General features: G+C 46.0%; 1 protein-coding gene and 1 long non-coding RNA gene across 2 annotated transcripts in view; one reads left to right on the top strand and one right to left on the bottom strand.

Annotated features, from left to right (window-relative positions):
• The window catches only part of MGMT (O-6-methylguanine-DNA methyltransferase), a 298,547-nt gene that overhangs the window by 7,793 nt on the left and 276,288 nt on the right, over nt 1–14,466 (top strand). The window lies entirely within an intron of this gene.
• LOC109252265 (uncharacterized) lies at nt 10,536–12,182 on the bottom strand. Its single transcript, XR_002073915.2, has 2 exons — nt 11,083–12,182; nt 10,536–10,754 (listed from the first exon to the last, which is right to left on the bottom strand). It is a non-coding gene; the product is annotated as an uncharacterized LOC109252265 (long non-coding RNA).

Raw genomic sequence — 14,466 nt, forward strand, 5'->3', positions numbered from 1 at the left:
GGGGGAGGGGGGCGGCTGTGCTTTCCTGCAAGCGCTCGTGGGGTCTTTCAACACAACCGCCAAGTTCGGGGCGTGCAGTCACTTCAGGATACACGTTGAAAGGGAAATGCGTGCCCAGTCCCCTTTGGTCGAGATCACCTGGCCGATGTCCTCAGCGTGTGCACCTCCCTGCGCCCCCGTGCGGGTCACTGCTGGGGCTTCTGGCGGTGAGCCGGCCTGTCCACCCCGCGTCGCTGTTTCAGGCTCTGGGAGTGCTTCTGCGCGCACCCGGGGGCCAGGGTGGGCCTGCGTGGGGGCAGGAAGTGCTTGGAGAAGGCCCCCCGTGGGAGAGTGACCTGTGAGGGGGACTTGGACCAGGAGAGGCAGGCGGCCTGGCGGAGGAGGCCGGGGCAGAGCACCCAGGAGGGTCCTGGGTGGTCGCCGGGTGGCGTGCGGGAAGGACAGACGGAAAGGTGCCAGTGACTCAGATGGAGTCAAGGGTGACGCATGTTGGGCCTCCCGGCTGCCCTGGCCCTTGGACGCTCCACAGTGCGGCCAGGGTCCCGAGATCTGGCGCTTCCAAGTCTCTGGGTCCTGAACTTGTCCTAGTTAAGAAATGACGTCAGCGGTGGGCCGGGAGAGGAGGTGGGTGGGGGTCCTCTGCACGGGGCCTCGCCGGAATCCTCTCCTGTGTTTGCAGCCACTCTTGTCAGTAAGGCTTTTCACACTCAGTGGAAGTTCCTGGAATAATGGGCAAAGGGAAGAAATGATGTATTTTCAAAAGTTACTGAGTTTAGGCACCTATCCCAAGAAAAGCCCATGTGTGCGATTCTTTATTGTGCAGAAAAATTTGTTTCTGTCACCGTTGTGTTATCTTCCGATTAAGCTGTCGAGTCAGATGGATGCGGTGCGTTCTGCCGGCATGTTTGCTGATCACCACCTTCTGCACCCACCCCGGCCCATCCGTCTCTGGCGCTGGCGGGGTCCGGCCCCCACTGGCTCAACAGGGAGTTTGGGGGGGGGGCGCTCCTCTCACGCTGCTTTTGGAATTTGTTCCAAGAACAGCCAGACTGAGTACGTAGGTTCTAAAATGGAATTAGTGTTCTTAATATTCAACATTATCCATCATTCTGGCTACAATCAGCCACCGTAAAGGTGTTCTGCCCACCAGCAGGGCAGGCTCTGGGAGACCTCTGTGTTCTGTCATGGGTGACTAGTGGTTTACTGGGACACACACTTTCACTGCTAAACCCACAAGGCCCCGGGTGAGCTGGGGTGGGGGGGGGGGAGGTGGTCACCTGTGCAGGGTCCTCTGTGACATCCTGGCTGTTGCTCTCCTACTATTTGAATTCACATGGGTTTTGACCTATTATCATTACTTTAGTTTCTTTTCCTACAAAAGTATGGGCTTTAAAAACTTCCTTTTACCTACTCTCTCTTTAAATTTGTTTATTTTTGCCCTGAGTGTAATTAGAACATTTCCTTCTGGACTGAGATCATCGCTGCTGTTCTTGTGGTGTTGTCTGGACCATTTGTCACTCCGGGAAAACCTCCAGATGTTCTGGTTCTGATCTCCTCGGTGATTCTGCCTCCCTGTGTGATGAGGTTTCTTGCTAAGAAGCCTTCTTTGAGCCAGAGGTGTTTCTTTCCTAGTCGCTGCGCGTCGTGACAAGGAAGACAGGACGGATCCTTGGATGGGTTACTTAAGTATTCTTTTGTATCGGCCCCAAACAAGTGTTTGTAGTAGTTCTGGTGTTGGAAGCAGCCATTTGTGGTGCTTCAGTTGTGCCCTGGCATTGATGTGGAAAATCCCAGTTACTCATTGAAAAGCCAGATCTTGGCTGCACGTGTTTGTGATGTTTGGATGGTGGGGTGCTCGCTGTTGAAAAGGACTGGCCCCAGGCCGCCCGGAGTTTACTTGGACCGGATGGTCATCTTTGGGCAGCCGGGTGAGTATTGGCCCCTCTGTGCAGCTCTCAGACTTGAAGCTGCCTCCTGGGGTTCAGAGCGAAGTACACGTGGGCTCTGGGTTTAGATGATGAGCATTTTCAAGTCTCCTGCACCACTGAGGAAGAAGCTGCCTGGCTCCAATCTCTGTGAGCTCAGTTGCTTGGCCTCCCAAGCCCCACACAGTCCCCTGCCTCTATCCCCCAGGGTCCCGGGGAAGCTTCCTGGGAGTACCTCACCCCACATGGAGTGGGGCCGGCTGCCTGACTCAGGGCACTGCTCGGGGCGGCCCCAGACAGCGGAAGCCTGGCACTCAGGCACAAGACCAGGGAGAGTCAGTGCTGGTGGCCTCTTCCTCCTCCTGTTGAAGGCGGGGGTTGAAAAATGCTCCAAGGTAACCCCTCCCGCCCACCCAGGTCCCAAATGGAATGAGCCTGTGAGACTCCTCTTGAAGCCCCTTTCAGCGCAAAGGCCACGGACTTCTGTTCTGGCATGTTCTCTAGAAGCCTGCGCAACAAGGCTTTGCTCTGAGCGTGGATGGGTAGGAGACCCCATTCCCCTCTTCCCAGACCCCTCCTCTGCTCTGTCTGGGGAGCCTCTTCTGACCCAGCCCAAACACAGCCATGCCGATGCCCTTCCTTCCCTAGGCCCACACACTCACACTCAGGTGTCTGCTTTACTGGTGTGGGTTTCATCTCTCGATGCTGGAATTCCGTGTGAGGAACTCTCTGAGGCTGGGGTGGGCTTCTGCCTGATGGGAGGGCCAGCCAACGGTTAAGTGTGTCCTCCTAAGACTCTTGTGCAGAAGCCCTAACCCCCAAGGTGGCTGTTTGGAGAGGGGCCTTTAGAAGGTAATTAAGATTAAATGAGGTCATAAGGTGGGGCCCTCATCCAGCCAGATTGGTGGCCTTATAAAAGGGACGGATCTCTCTCTCCCTGCTCCTTCCTCCTCTCCCCCATCCCCTCCCCTCCCCTCCCCTCCCCTCCCCTCCCCTCCCCTCCCCTCCCCTCCCCTCCCTTCCCCTCATCCACAACCCCCCATCGAGGGCGTGAGGCTAAGGCAGCTGTCTGCAAGCCAGGAGGAGAGCCCTCCCCAGACATAAGATCAGCCAGAACCTTCATCTTGGACTTTACACCTCCAGAACTGTGAAAAAATAAATTTCTGCGTAAGCCATGTGGTCTGTAGATTTCTCTTGTGGCAACTGAGCTGACTAATACACAGGTGAAGCACAGACCAGTTACTTGAGAAGCACAAGTCTCATGTGGGGCTTGTGTATGAAGTTGGAATTTGGGGATGAGGCAGCGCTCAGAAGTCCTGTAGGATGGTTCTCAGGTTTAGCTCCTGGCATTCCCCCAAGGTGTGAGTGTACACAGGGGTGACGGAAAATAGAATGAACAGAAACCCATGTCTCCTTAGCAGGGGCCCCAAAGGTTGCAGGAAGGGGATGTGGCAGGCAAGGCGAGAGATGCCCAGAAGGCCGGGGGACTGGTGGCAGGCCTGGTGACGTTGTGGCACAGGGTGGGCCTGCTCTGGGAGGCTGTCCGGGCTCCAGGCTCTAGGCTCTGGGGCAGGAGGGAGAGGTGGGGACGAGTGTGTGCTGTGCTGCGGGACCGGGAATCTTAAGCATGAGGAGGGTTGGGGAACTAGCCTAGAGCTGCTGGTGGGGATTTTGTGTTGGTCGTTTGTTTTTTCTCTTGACGTTGGCCAGTTCAGTCTCTAATCCTGCCTGGATCGAGGAGCAGCTGGGGCCATCCTGTTTGACACCAGCTAGAATTCTAAGAACCGTGCAGTTTGTTACTTTTCAAGCTAAGCTGTCTTTCAGGAGTTCTGGAGGTCTCTGTTGGGTTGGGAACCTCGCAAGATAATTCTCACTAGAAGCTGCTGGCCTACACTTCCATCACATTGGCCTGTGTTACACCCGTGGCCGCTGATGGGGGGACATAAAAAGGTAGGAGGAGATTGTTGAATTTACTTCTGCCCAAGCAGCAGTTCGTGTTACGGGGTGTAGATCTGCAGAATGCATCAGACGTGCAGGGATTTTGGGGCTTATGGCAAAGAAAATTCAAGTTGTGAACTTTTACCCAATGCATCTTGGCCATTGCTGAGCTGTGGCCCAGGCTCCCTCTGTGCTTTTGCCGTGCGGGCCAGCACTGTGCCCCCAGGGTCCCCCTTGGCAGGGGAGAGACCGCTGCGGTCAGTGTGGGAGAAGCTAGACTCCCCGATGAGGGAGTGTGCTATGCTTGGCATCGTGGTGTTAATATTTAAAACGTGGGTTTGAATTCTCAGTTATGTTTTATTTATTTATTTATTAGCACAGCGATGTTTGTTGTTTAATTCCATAGTGAGAGTCTCTAAGAATATGATTAACCTTGAGGGCCATCTTATAATGTAATTATTAATGATTGATTCTGTTTATCCTTGAAATCAATAAGAGAGGCATAATGGTGTGGCATGTAGTTGGGCTCGATTTCTTGCATTTCGTAAACACGATTCTGTGACAATAGTAGTATGGGCTTATTACCCAGAGCGGGTTTGATGAATCTGAAGTGTGTGATTAGTTTTATATAATGATTGTGATATGTGGTGTTCCTTATATGACTTATGTTAATATGGCAAGCAGTGTTAACGTGTCCTGCCACTAATAGTCAGGGTGGGGATGTATAGTAATTGATCTTCCTGGGAGTGCTGTAATGTAAAAACAATTCAGGCTGTTTGAAGTATATTTTACAAGTGTGCATTGGGCCTTTGGGATGTTATATTGAAAAACCCAATTGTACAGTTACCATGGGAACCCAATTAGAATAGATTGCTTGATTTTTTTTTTTTCGGTCTTTCATCTTGACCAAAAATCTAATGTATTTTAAATGTTTTCATATGGAATTGTATTCATACACTGACTTGCTACAGTACCAAAGGATTCTTTTTTTTTTTTTTTTTTTTGTCTTTTCGTTTCCAACCCTAAGCTGAAATAATGATATATTCTCTCTAGTGGAGCTTTATAAGGAAGTCTCCTAGAGAGATTTAATCAAATTTTTATGGAAAAGTTTGTCCAGGTGGTGGTAGAGGTGGAGGTGGTAGAAATCATTTAAAAAGATAGGAAAATGGGTATTTTCATATGATTCTCCTCTGGTTGTGCTCTGGATGTCAGAGAATACAGAGGTGTTCCCCTGATTTTCCTCCTGTTTGCAGATGGGGGAATTAGGTCCCGAAAGGCATCTGGGTTGCCGGAGGTAGAGATGGAGGGTTGGTCAGGGCCGGGCAGAGTCCAGCCCTGGAGTGGGCCCCACAGGTTTGGTTTCAGACTTTTTGTGCTCTGAAAACTTACTGGAGATCCCAAGTAACTTATATGAGTCATATATCAACATTTACCATGTTAGAAGTTAGCATTGAGAAACTTAAAAATATTAATTCATTTAAGCTACGATAAACTGATTACACTTTAATGTAAATAACACATTTTAAACTGAAAAGTAACTGTTTTCCGTAAAAAGATAATTAGTGAAATGAGTGGTATTGGTTTACTTTTTTTTCCTGTATCTTTTTTTAAATGTTTTTTTAATGTTTATTTTTGAGAGAGAGAGACACTGAGTATGAGTGGTGGAGGGGCAGAGAGCAAGAGAGGGAGACACAGAATCCGAAGCAGGCTCCAGGCTCTGAGCTGTCAGCACAGAGCCTGACTGGGGGCTTGAACTTACAAACCGTGAGATCATGACCGGAGCTGAAGTCCAACGCTCAACTGACTGAGCCACCCGGGTGCCCCCTTCTGCGTCTTTTAAATGACTGGGTTAGTGGAAGGCAACCAGATCTCACATGTGCCTCCTGCGTTCCATCTGTGGTGATATGTTTTGGTTGAAGTATCTTGAGAGAATCTGGCTTCATCCAAATAAGTAACTGGTAAGGGAGGAGCATTTTAATAGCTTTTCCAGATAATCGTGGATATTCTCTGAGATGGCATCAGAACTCGGCAAGTGTTCGTTTCTTGAAGGTTCTTTGCTGTGTGGAATCTGAGCCCTTAGCGAGATTTTTGTAGTCCCTTAAGTGAAAATCGACGCGTGTGTCTTGCACCTTGGATGATTTTGTAACGTCATTCCCTGGTCTTTTGGAAAATAGCTGTTTGCTGACTTACACGCGCCTTCCAAATGGTGACGTGTTTCATCGTGCAGTATTAAAACCCGGGCTTGTTAATATATCACTGCCTTTCAACTCAGAGCAGCCTTAGAATTGGGGACCACGGGTGGGGGATACAAATTTTCCAGAGTTGTAATTATCACTTAAAGCTCTCAACTTGTCATTTATCATTGGCATCAGATAGCGTCGCTTTGTTTATTTTTGAGGAAATGCCTGCCGGATACCCAAGTCTGAGTAACCGTAGTTCGTTACTCATCTCTACACGTAAAGCTTTTGTTTCATGGGAAAGTCAGCCGGCTCTTCGGAAGAGCTCTGGCAGCCAGGCTGGTGCTTTCCTGCAAACAGCCACCGTTGCCTCCAGTGTGCTCCCCTCTGGGCACAGAGTATTGACCACGGTTGGAGGATTGAATAAAGATCACAAGCTTGATTGCTTCATCCGGGCATTCTCACAGGAATGGCTTTTTTCCCCCCTTGACCTTGGGTTTGTGGAGCGGTAGGTGGGAGGGTTCCCTCCAGATTTGGTGCCAGCTTGTTTTACATCACGGTTCTTCACCATGAAGAGTCATCTCCGCTGGGCACTTTTGTAGGAGCTTCTTGTTAGATGGGGGAAACTTTTCCTTTGTGCTATTAATGCAGTGGATTACAGTGCTGGATTTTCGTATGTCAAACCAACTTTGCATTCCTGGATAATCCCCGCTGGGCTTGGTGTATTAATATTTTCGTAGCTTGAGGATTTGTGTGTCTGTGTTTATGAGGGATACTGACCTGAAGCTTTCTTCTCTTGGCGTGTCTTTCTAGATTGGAATTAGGGCAAAATCTGTGACTCATGAGATGGGGCCTCTTTTGTTGGAGTAGTTTGTGTGCTATTAATATCACCGCTTCTTTAAATGTTTGTAGGGATTTACCAATGAAGCCGTGTTGGTGTGGGGTTTTCTTTGTGGAAGGATAGAAACTATACATTCAGTTTCTTTAGTAGGCAGTGTTATTCAAGTCCTTTATTTCTTCCTGAGTTACTTTTTGGTAATTTGTTTTTCAGGGAATTTGGCCGTTTCATCTAACAATTTATTGGCCCAGAGTTATTTTAATATTGTCTTACTGTCCTTTGAATGTCTGGTCCTTGCTTTTATTACTGATACTGGTTATTTGTGTTTTCTCTCTCTCTCTCTCTCTCTCTCTCTCTCTTTCTGATTGTTCTGGTTAGAGGTTTGTCAATTTCAGAGAACCAACTTTTGTTATAATTGATTTTCTCTCTCTTTTGTCTTCTATTGGTTTCTTCTCTTTATTATTGCCTTCTTCTGCTTACTTCCGGTTTAGTTTACTTTTTCTGTTTATAGTTTGCTAGGGTGGAAGCTTAGATCACTGAGTGGAGCCCTTGGTCTTTTCTCATGTTAACACTCAATGCTAAGCACTCCCTGGAAGGCAGGAAGCACTGCATCCCACAGATGGCTGTGTTGTCTTCTTATTTTCACTTAGTGCAGTGTTTTTTCCACTTTCCTTTGTGATCCCTTCTTTAATGCATGGGTTATTTATTTATTTATTTTTTTAAGGTTTATTTATTTTTGAGACAGAGAGAGACAGAGCATGAATGGAGGAGGGTCAGAGAGAGAGGGAGACACAGAATCTGAAACAGGCTCCAGGCTCTGAGCTGTCAGCACAGATGCAGGGCTCGAACTCACGAACCGCGAGATCATGACCTGAGCCGAAGTCAGACGCTTAATCAACTGAGCTACCCAGGCACCCCTAATGCATGGGTTATTTAGAAATATGTTGTTTCTCTTCTAAATAGTGGGGGGATTTTCCTGATGTCTCTCTCATATTAATCTTTCATCTAATTACCTTGTGGTCAGAGGACATTTTTTTTTTTTTTTTATGATTTCAGTCCTAAATTTATTTAGAATTGCTTTATGGCCCAGAACACGATCTGTCTTGGTGAATGTTTGTATGCACTTGAAAGGAGTGTATAGTCTGTGGTTTTTGGGGAGAGTGCTCTTTCTATTGTCAGTTGGCTCACATTTATTGATTGTGTAGTTCAGGTCTTCTGTCTCCTTGCTGCTTTTCTTGTCTCCCTGTTCTTTAAATTATTTGTGATAGCTTGAGATTTGTTTCCCCTTCGATTCTCAGCTCTTGCTTCATTTGCTTTGAACTTGTTCTTAGGTACATGCATATTTAGAATTTTTTTTAAATGTTTATTTTGAGAAGGGGGAGGGGCAAAGAGCATCCCAAGTGGGGCTCGAACTCATGAATCGTGAGATCATGTCCTGAGTCTAAACCAAGAGTTGCTTAACCAACTGAGCCACCCAGGCATCCCAATATTTAGAATTTTGAATTGTTATGTCCTCATGGTGAATTAACCCTTTTATCCTTATGAAATGGCTGTCTTTTGCCTTAATAATATTTCTTGTTTTCAAATCTTGTTTGATGCTAAGATGACCACTCCAGGTTTCTTTTCATTAGCATTTCTGTGGAAAATGCTTTTCCACCCATTTACATTTTACCTATTTTGTCATTATATCTCACATGTGTTTCTTGTAGGCGGCATACAGTTGGGTCTCATTTTTAAAAACTCTCATCTGATAACGTCTTTTTAGAAATTGGAGTATTGAGAGCATGTGCATTTATGTGATCGTCAGTCTGGTGGGGTTTAAGCACTCCGTCTTGCTGTTTGCTTTGTCCCATTTCATCTTTTGCCTCCTCATTTTCCTACCTGCTTTTGGACTGTTTAAATGTATATTTTTAATGATTTTAGCTTAATTTTTTCCCTATACTGTCGGTTAATCAGCTCTCTCTGTTCTTTGTCTCTTCTTAGTGAGGACTCTAGGGTGTTGTGTGCATATCTAGTCTCCCGTCATCTGCATTCGGCGTCCTGCAGTGTGAACTCTGTACAAGAGAAGCTTCGGCCTCTCCCAGCCGTGTTCCTGTTGTACTCATTCAGTACATCGTATGTCTGCATATGGTGCAGACTCCAGAATATGTTGTTATTTTTGCTTTAGGTGGCGAGTTATCTTTTGAAGAGATTAAAACTAGGACCCCCCCTCTCCCAGCTTTTATATTTATTTGCATATTTTCAGTTTCTCGTACTCTTCATTCTTTTGTGTAAATCCAGATTTCTATCTGGTGTCAAGAACCTCGCATCAGTGTTTATCAGATGTAGGTCTGCTGGTAAATGGACTGTCTTCCTTTTCTTCTTCTTTTGAAAAAGTCTTTGTTTTTGCTTTTTTTCTCGAAAGATATCTTGCTGCGTAGAAAATTCTAGATTGACCATTTTTTTCCCCTTTTCTTGCTTTAAGTGTGGTGTTCCCTTGTGTCCTGCCTGACGTAGCTCCTGATGACCAGCGTGCTGTCATGCTTACTGTTTTCCTCTGTCCTATTTCCCCTTTCTGGCCACTTTTAAGGTTTTTCCTTATCACTTGTTTTCAGCGGTTTGATTATGATGTGCCTTGGTTTAGTTCTCTTTAGGTTTCTAATGTTTTGGTTTCAGTGAGTTTCTTGCATCTGTGAGTACGGGTTTTTCATCAGATTTGAAGAAATAGTTAATATCTTTTCAAATATTTTTCTGCCTTTTTCCTTTTCCTCAGGTGGCTCTGATGTGTGTCAGATTGGTTAATACGTCCCACATCTTATACATGTTCTGTTCATTTCCTTCTGTCTTTTTTTTTTTTTTTTTCTCTGCCTGGATAGTTTAAAACCTATTTTGTCTTCATTGTCACTGCTTTTTCCCTTCTGCCATATCTAATCTGTGAGTCACACCAGGTGTATTTCTAATTTTAGATACTGTATTTTACACCTAAGTTTCATTGGGTCTCTTTTATATCTTTTCTTAACAGGTCTTGTTTTCCTTTGACTTGAACATATGGGACATATTTACAATAACTGTTTCAACCCAGGCAGGCTGGCTCCAGAGCCTGTGACCTTTAGTGCACGGATTTTGTGACAGCTATTTTGCCTTTTGTCAGAAGGCTTTTCTGTTTGTTTTCTATTTCTTGACCGTATTTGGGTAGTTGTGGTTGCCAGAGAACCAGGCACTAAGAAAGTTAAGTATTCCAGGAAACGTAGGCTACGGATAGCTTGTGCAAGCACGCATGAAGTCTGTCATTGAGCTTACAGACAGCCATGGTGAAAAGGGAAGTAGTTGCTCCCCAGTACTCATAGAACAGTTAGTACATGAATAGCATCCATCCAGGAGAGAGAAACCTTTTCCTGTAGGAGGAATTTGTCCTAAAGTTTTGTTTTATTTTTTTTTAATGTTAGTTATTTTTGAGAGAGAGAGAGAGAGAGAGAGTGTGAGCGAGTGGGGGAGGGGCAGAGACAGAGGGAGACATGGAATCCGAAGCAGGCTCCAGGCTCTGAGCTGTCAGCACAGAGCCCGAACGGGGCTCGAACTCACAAACCACGAGATCATGACCTGAGCTGAAGTTGGATGCTTAAGTGACTGAGCCACCCAGGCTCCCCTGACCTAAAGTTTTAAATAAGGGATAGTAAGCAATTTAATGTTGGCTTTTTTAAATGGCCAAATGCAGGAATGGTTTTTGTATGATTTTTTTCCCCCGATTTTCTTGTGGATCCTTAATTTAAACCGAGGGTATCCTGTTGCTTAGGGAGCTAAGGTAGGTAGTGTTCCAGTGGTCTTCATTGATTGCAGTGGCGATGTAAGAGGGTCAGGAGAGAGGGCCTTCTCAGGAGGTGTCTGTCACCCAGGAGTCTGTTGGAAGTCAGTGGACGAGTGTTGGGGGAGGGCATCCCTCCTGCTCTGCTCTGCTGCTTCCCGTGCCTTCTGACCTCTGGCACATGCGGCCCCTGAGAGGCACTAGCAGGAGACTGAAGGCCAGGACTCTGGCTGAGAGCTGTGGGCTTGGCTGGTCCTTGTCTGACCTTGAACAGAGCACTTGAACTTCCTGTGCTTCAGCTGCCCATCTCGCCCTTTGCGCCCCCCACCTCCCCTGCTTCTCACTCCTGATGGCCCTGCCTCCTGGGCTTTGGTAACCCCTTTGGACCTCAACGTGGACCAGCGGTGTTCTGAGTTGGCTCACCCGCTCTGGTAGCTTCTTGACTCTCCCGTGTCCTGTGTGTCTGCCTCTGTTTCCTGTGTTTAAAGGGGTTGCAGTGTTTCTGCGTACTCTGGGTCCAGTCAGCGGCAAGAGTGATGTATAGGTGAGCCAGAGGTAGCAGGTACTGGGTAAAGCTGGTAGAAGCGGGTCGACTCTGTTAAGAGATGTAAAGAGCTCTGTTTGTATTTTTACTCCAGAGGAGGACCACTTCAGCTCCATACTGAGAGAACCAGAATCGGGAAGTCAGAGGAAATCACGGGCCCCTTGAACTCGGATTATTTTTCCCTTGTCACTGTTGCAGTTTTTAATGCGTGGCACTGCTAGAAACGTGCTCTGCTGAAGGCTGTCATTTTGGTGTTTTCACGCTGTTGAAGATGAGACTAGACAGAAGAGTGCATTCCTTCCTGCCAGAATTCACACACCACTGCTGTTAATACCCTGCCAGCCCAGACCTTCATCAATTAAATTTAATAGTGGTGATAACATTAACCCCCTGCATCGCTGTCTACCTGACTGTCTAGAGAGCTCTTCACAGCTCTGCATTTGAAAAACGAACAGACAGAGGCTGTCTTTTGTCCCAGGTTTCTCGGGTGGCAGTGCGAACGCTCAGCACATAGGCAGAGCTGGCCTGGTGGTTTGGACTGTGCTGCTCCCACAGCCACGTGCACGCCCGACAGAATAAAGGTGTGCCCTGTGAGGGACACGCAGGTTGTGGGGAGGATTTGCCCGTGCCCTCACTGCCGTCCACCCGAGTGTGAGAACCGTGGATGGCTGTGATTGCGTGGTGCTTGCCAAAAACTTCCTGAAACGCGCACTTTGCCTCCTACCATATGTGAGTGACCAAGTCACTTCAGTGATGCCACATCTCTGGAGTCGCTAGGGAAGTGAAGGGGGAAGTGTGTTCACTTAGGAAGTTTGGATTAAGTGCAGACTTCGCAAACGTGGACCGACCTGGTGTGCTCGTGTGCGAGGGAGACTGGCCGGAGTTTCATCTCAAATGATGAAGTTTTGAGGGTTTGTCTCGGCATGGTATTTGCCCTTTAGTACAAGCACTCTTTGTTATTTTCTGACCACCAGATGTACGTCTTCAGGTTTTGTCAGTTTCCCAGGTTACAGAATTTCAGCTTCGGTGTTCTTTTTTGTAGTAATTTGATTGGTGGTTTTCTGATGCAGTTTTTTTTTTCCTTTTTCTTTCTCCTTTCCCACCCTCCCTCCCTTTCTCTTTCTTTCCTTCTTCTTTCCTTTTAAAATTATGTGTTGTTGTGGGAGCCTGGGTGGCTCAGTTGGTTAAGCGTCTGACTCTTGGCTTTGGCTCAGGTGACGATCTCACGGTTTGTGGGGTTGAGCCCCAGAGCCTGCTTGGGATTTTGTCTCTTTCTCTCTCTCTCTGCCTCTCCCCCAGTTTCTCTCTCTTTCTCTCCCAAAATAAATAAAAGTAAACTTTAAAAATAAAATAGGGATGCCTGGGTGGCTCAGACGGTTGAGCATCCGACTTCAGCTCAGGTTATGATCTCATGGTTTGTGAGTTCAAGCCCCGCATCGGGCTCTGTGCCGACAGCTTGGAGCCTGGAGCCTGCTTCCGATTCTGTGTCTCCCTCTCTCTCTGCCCCTCCCTGCTCATTCTCTGTCTCTCTGTCTCTCTGTCTCTCAGGAATAAATAAACATTGAAAAAAATTTTTTAAAAATAGAATAAAAATTAAAATTAAAAAAATAAAAATTATGTGTTGATACCTACTAAAGAGTGCGTGAGATGTATGTAAGGCATGAAGCGCAGATAATGATCTGGGCACCCACCAACTTACTGCTGATTTCAGCATCTCCAGTCTTGGGGAAGTTACCTGTGCGCCTCTTCTCCTGTCCTGCCCCCCGCCCTCCCCTCTCTCCCCACCTCATGGTTATGGCTGTTCTGAAGTTTGTGTTTATTATTGTCTTGCTTTTTAAATTATGTGTAGTTTCACCATCTGCCCAGCTACTTTTCAGCAAGATCTCATTTAGCGTGGCTTGTTTGACTTTTATAAAGAGCATATTATGCTGTCCAAGTGTTCCAAGGCTTGCTTTTGCTTCTGCCTGGAATTCCTTTTCCTGAGTTCCGCCCGAGTTGTGCTTGGCTGTGGTGTGTGGTCTGTTCATCACAGCACATCGTTGTACAACTATGCCGCTGTTTCCTTATGTACTTTTCTATTCTCTCGTCCCTGGGCATTTGAATTGTTCCCAGGTTTTGTCTGCCACCCACCACAGCTATGATCACTCTTGTTTGCCGCTTCCACTGCACATTTATAACCATTTCTCCTTGCTGTACACTCAGGGGTACAATTATTGCACTGTCAATGTTCAATGTTACAAGACAATAGCTGTTTTGTAAAAATGGTTGAAGCAGATTAGACTCCCATCAGTTGGTGCTCATCTTTACCAAAACTTGGAAGTTACTTATTCGTTGTTAACCTACTGGGTAGAAGATAATTATCTCATTGTGATCTTCATTTACATTTTTCTGATTACCAGTGAGTTTGAGCATCTTTTTGGCCGTTCGTTCATGACTCCTTTTGTGCAGAATGCCTGTTTGTACCCTTTTTGCCTGTATTTCTATTGAAATATCCTTTTCTTAGTGATTTACAGGAGAATTTTTATCCTCCCAATTCTAGTCCTTTATCAGTTACCCGGGCTGCAATTATCTTCCCCCAGTTTGTGGTTTACCTTTTCATTTTCTTTATACTGCCTTTCCGTGGACAAGGGTTCTTAATTTTCATGTAGTCGAACATAATTGAATTTGTGATTCTTTTCCTTTATAGTTCAATTTCTGTACTAATACCACATTGTATTAATTACTGTAGCTTTAGGCTAACTCTTAACATTGGTGGCATAAGCCTTTCCATCTTGCTTGTCCGTACAGATTTCAGGACCAGCTTGGCGGATTCTTAGGAGAAAGCCTTTGGTGTTTTGGTTGGAAGTGCTTGCATCTATAATTAATTAATGTGAGGAGAATAACATCTTTAGGATGTGAATCTTCCTCTTTAGGAATATGCTGTCTTTCTCTATATATATTTAGGTCTTTTTTAGTGCCTGCCCACTTTTAATAGTTTTTTTTTTATGAAGAACTTGCCCATCTTTTGTGATAACTTTCCCCAGGCCTGTAGTGTTTTTGTTGCCGTTATGTGTATCTTTTTCTTTTTCTTTTTTTCTTTGGTAATCGTTTCTGTGTGATTGGTACCTGGAAATGCTATGTTGATTGTTGTGTGCTCATCTTACATCTGGTTTCCTTGCTAAATTCCTCTCTTTAATTTTAATATGCTCTATGTATATTCTTGGATTTTCTACACGAACAATTGATCATACTACTGATGAATGATAGTTGGCTTCTTCCTTTCC

The sequence above is a fragment of the Panthera pardus genome, unplaced genomic scaffold (genome assembly GCF_024362965.1).
Source record: "Panthera pardus isolate Hobbes unplaced genomic scaffold, ASM2436296v1 HiC_scaffold_22, whole genome shotgun sequence".
Taxonomy (NCBI): Eukaryota; Metazoa; Chordata; class Mammalia; order Carnivora; family Felidae; genus Panthera; species Panthera pardus.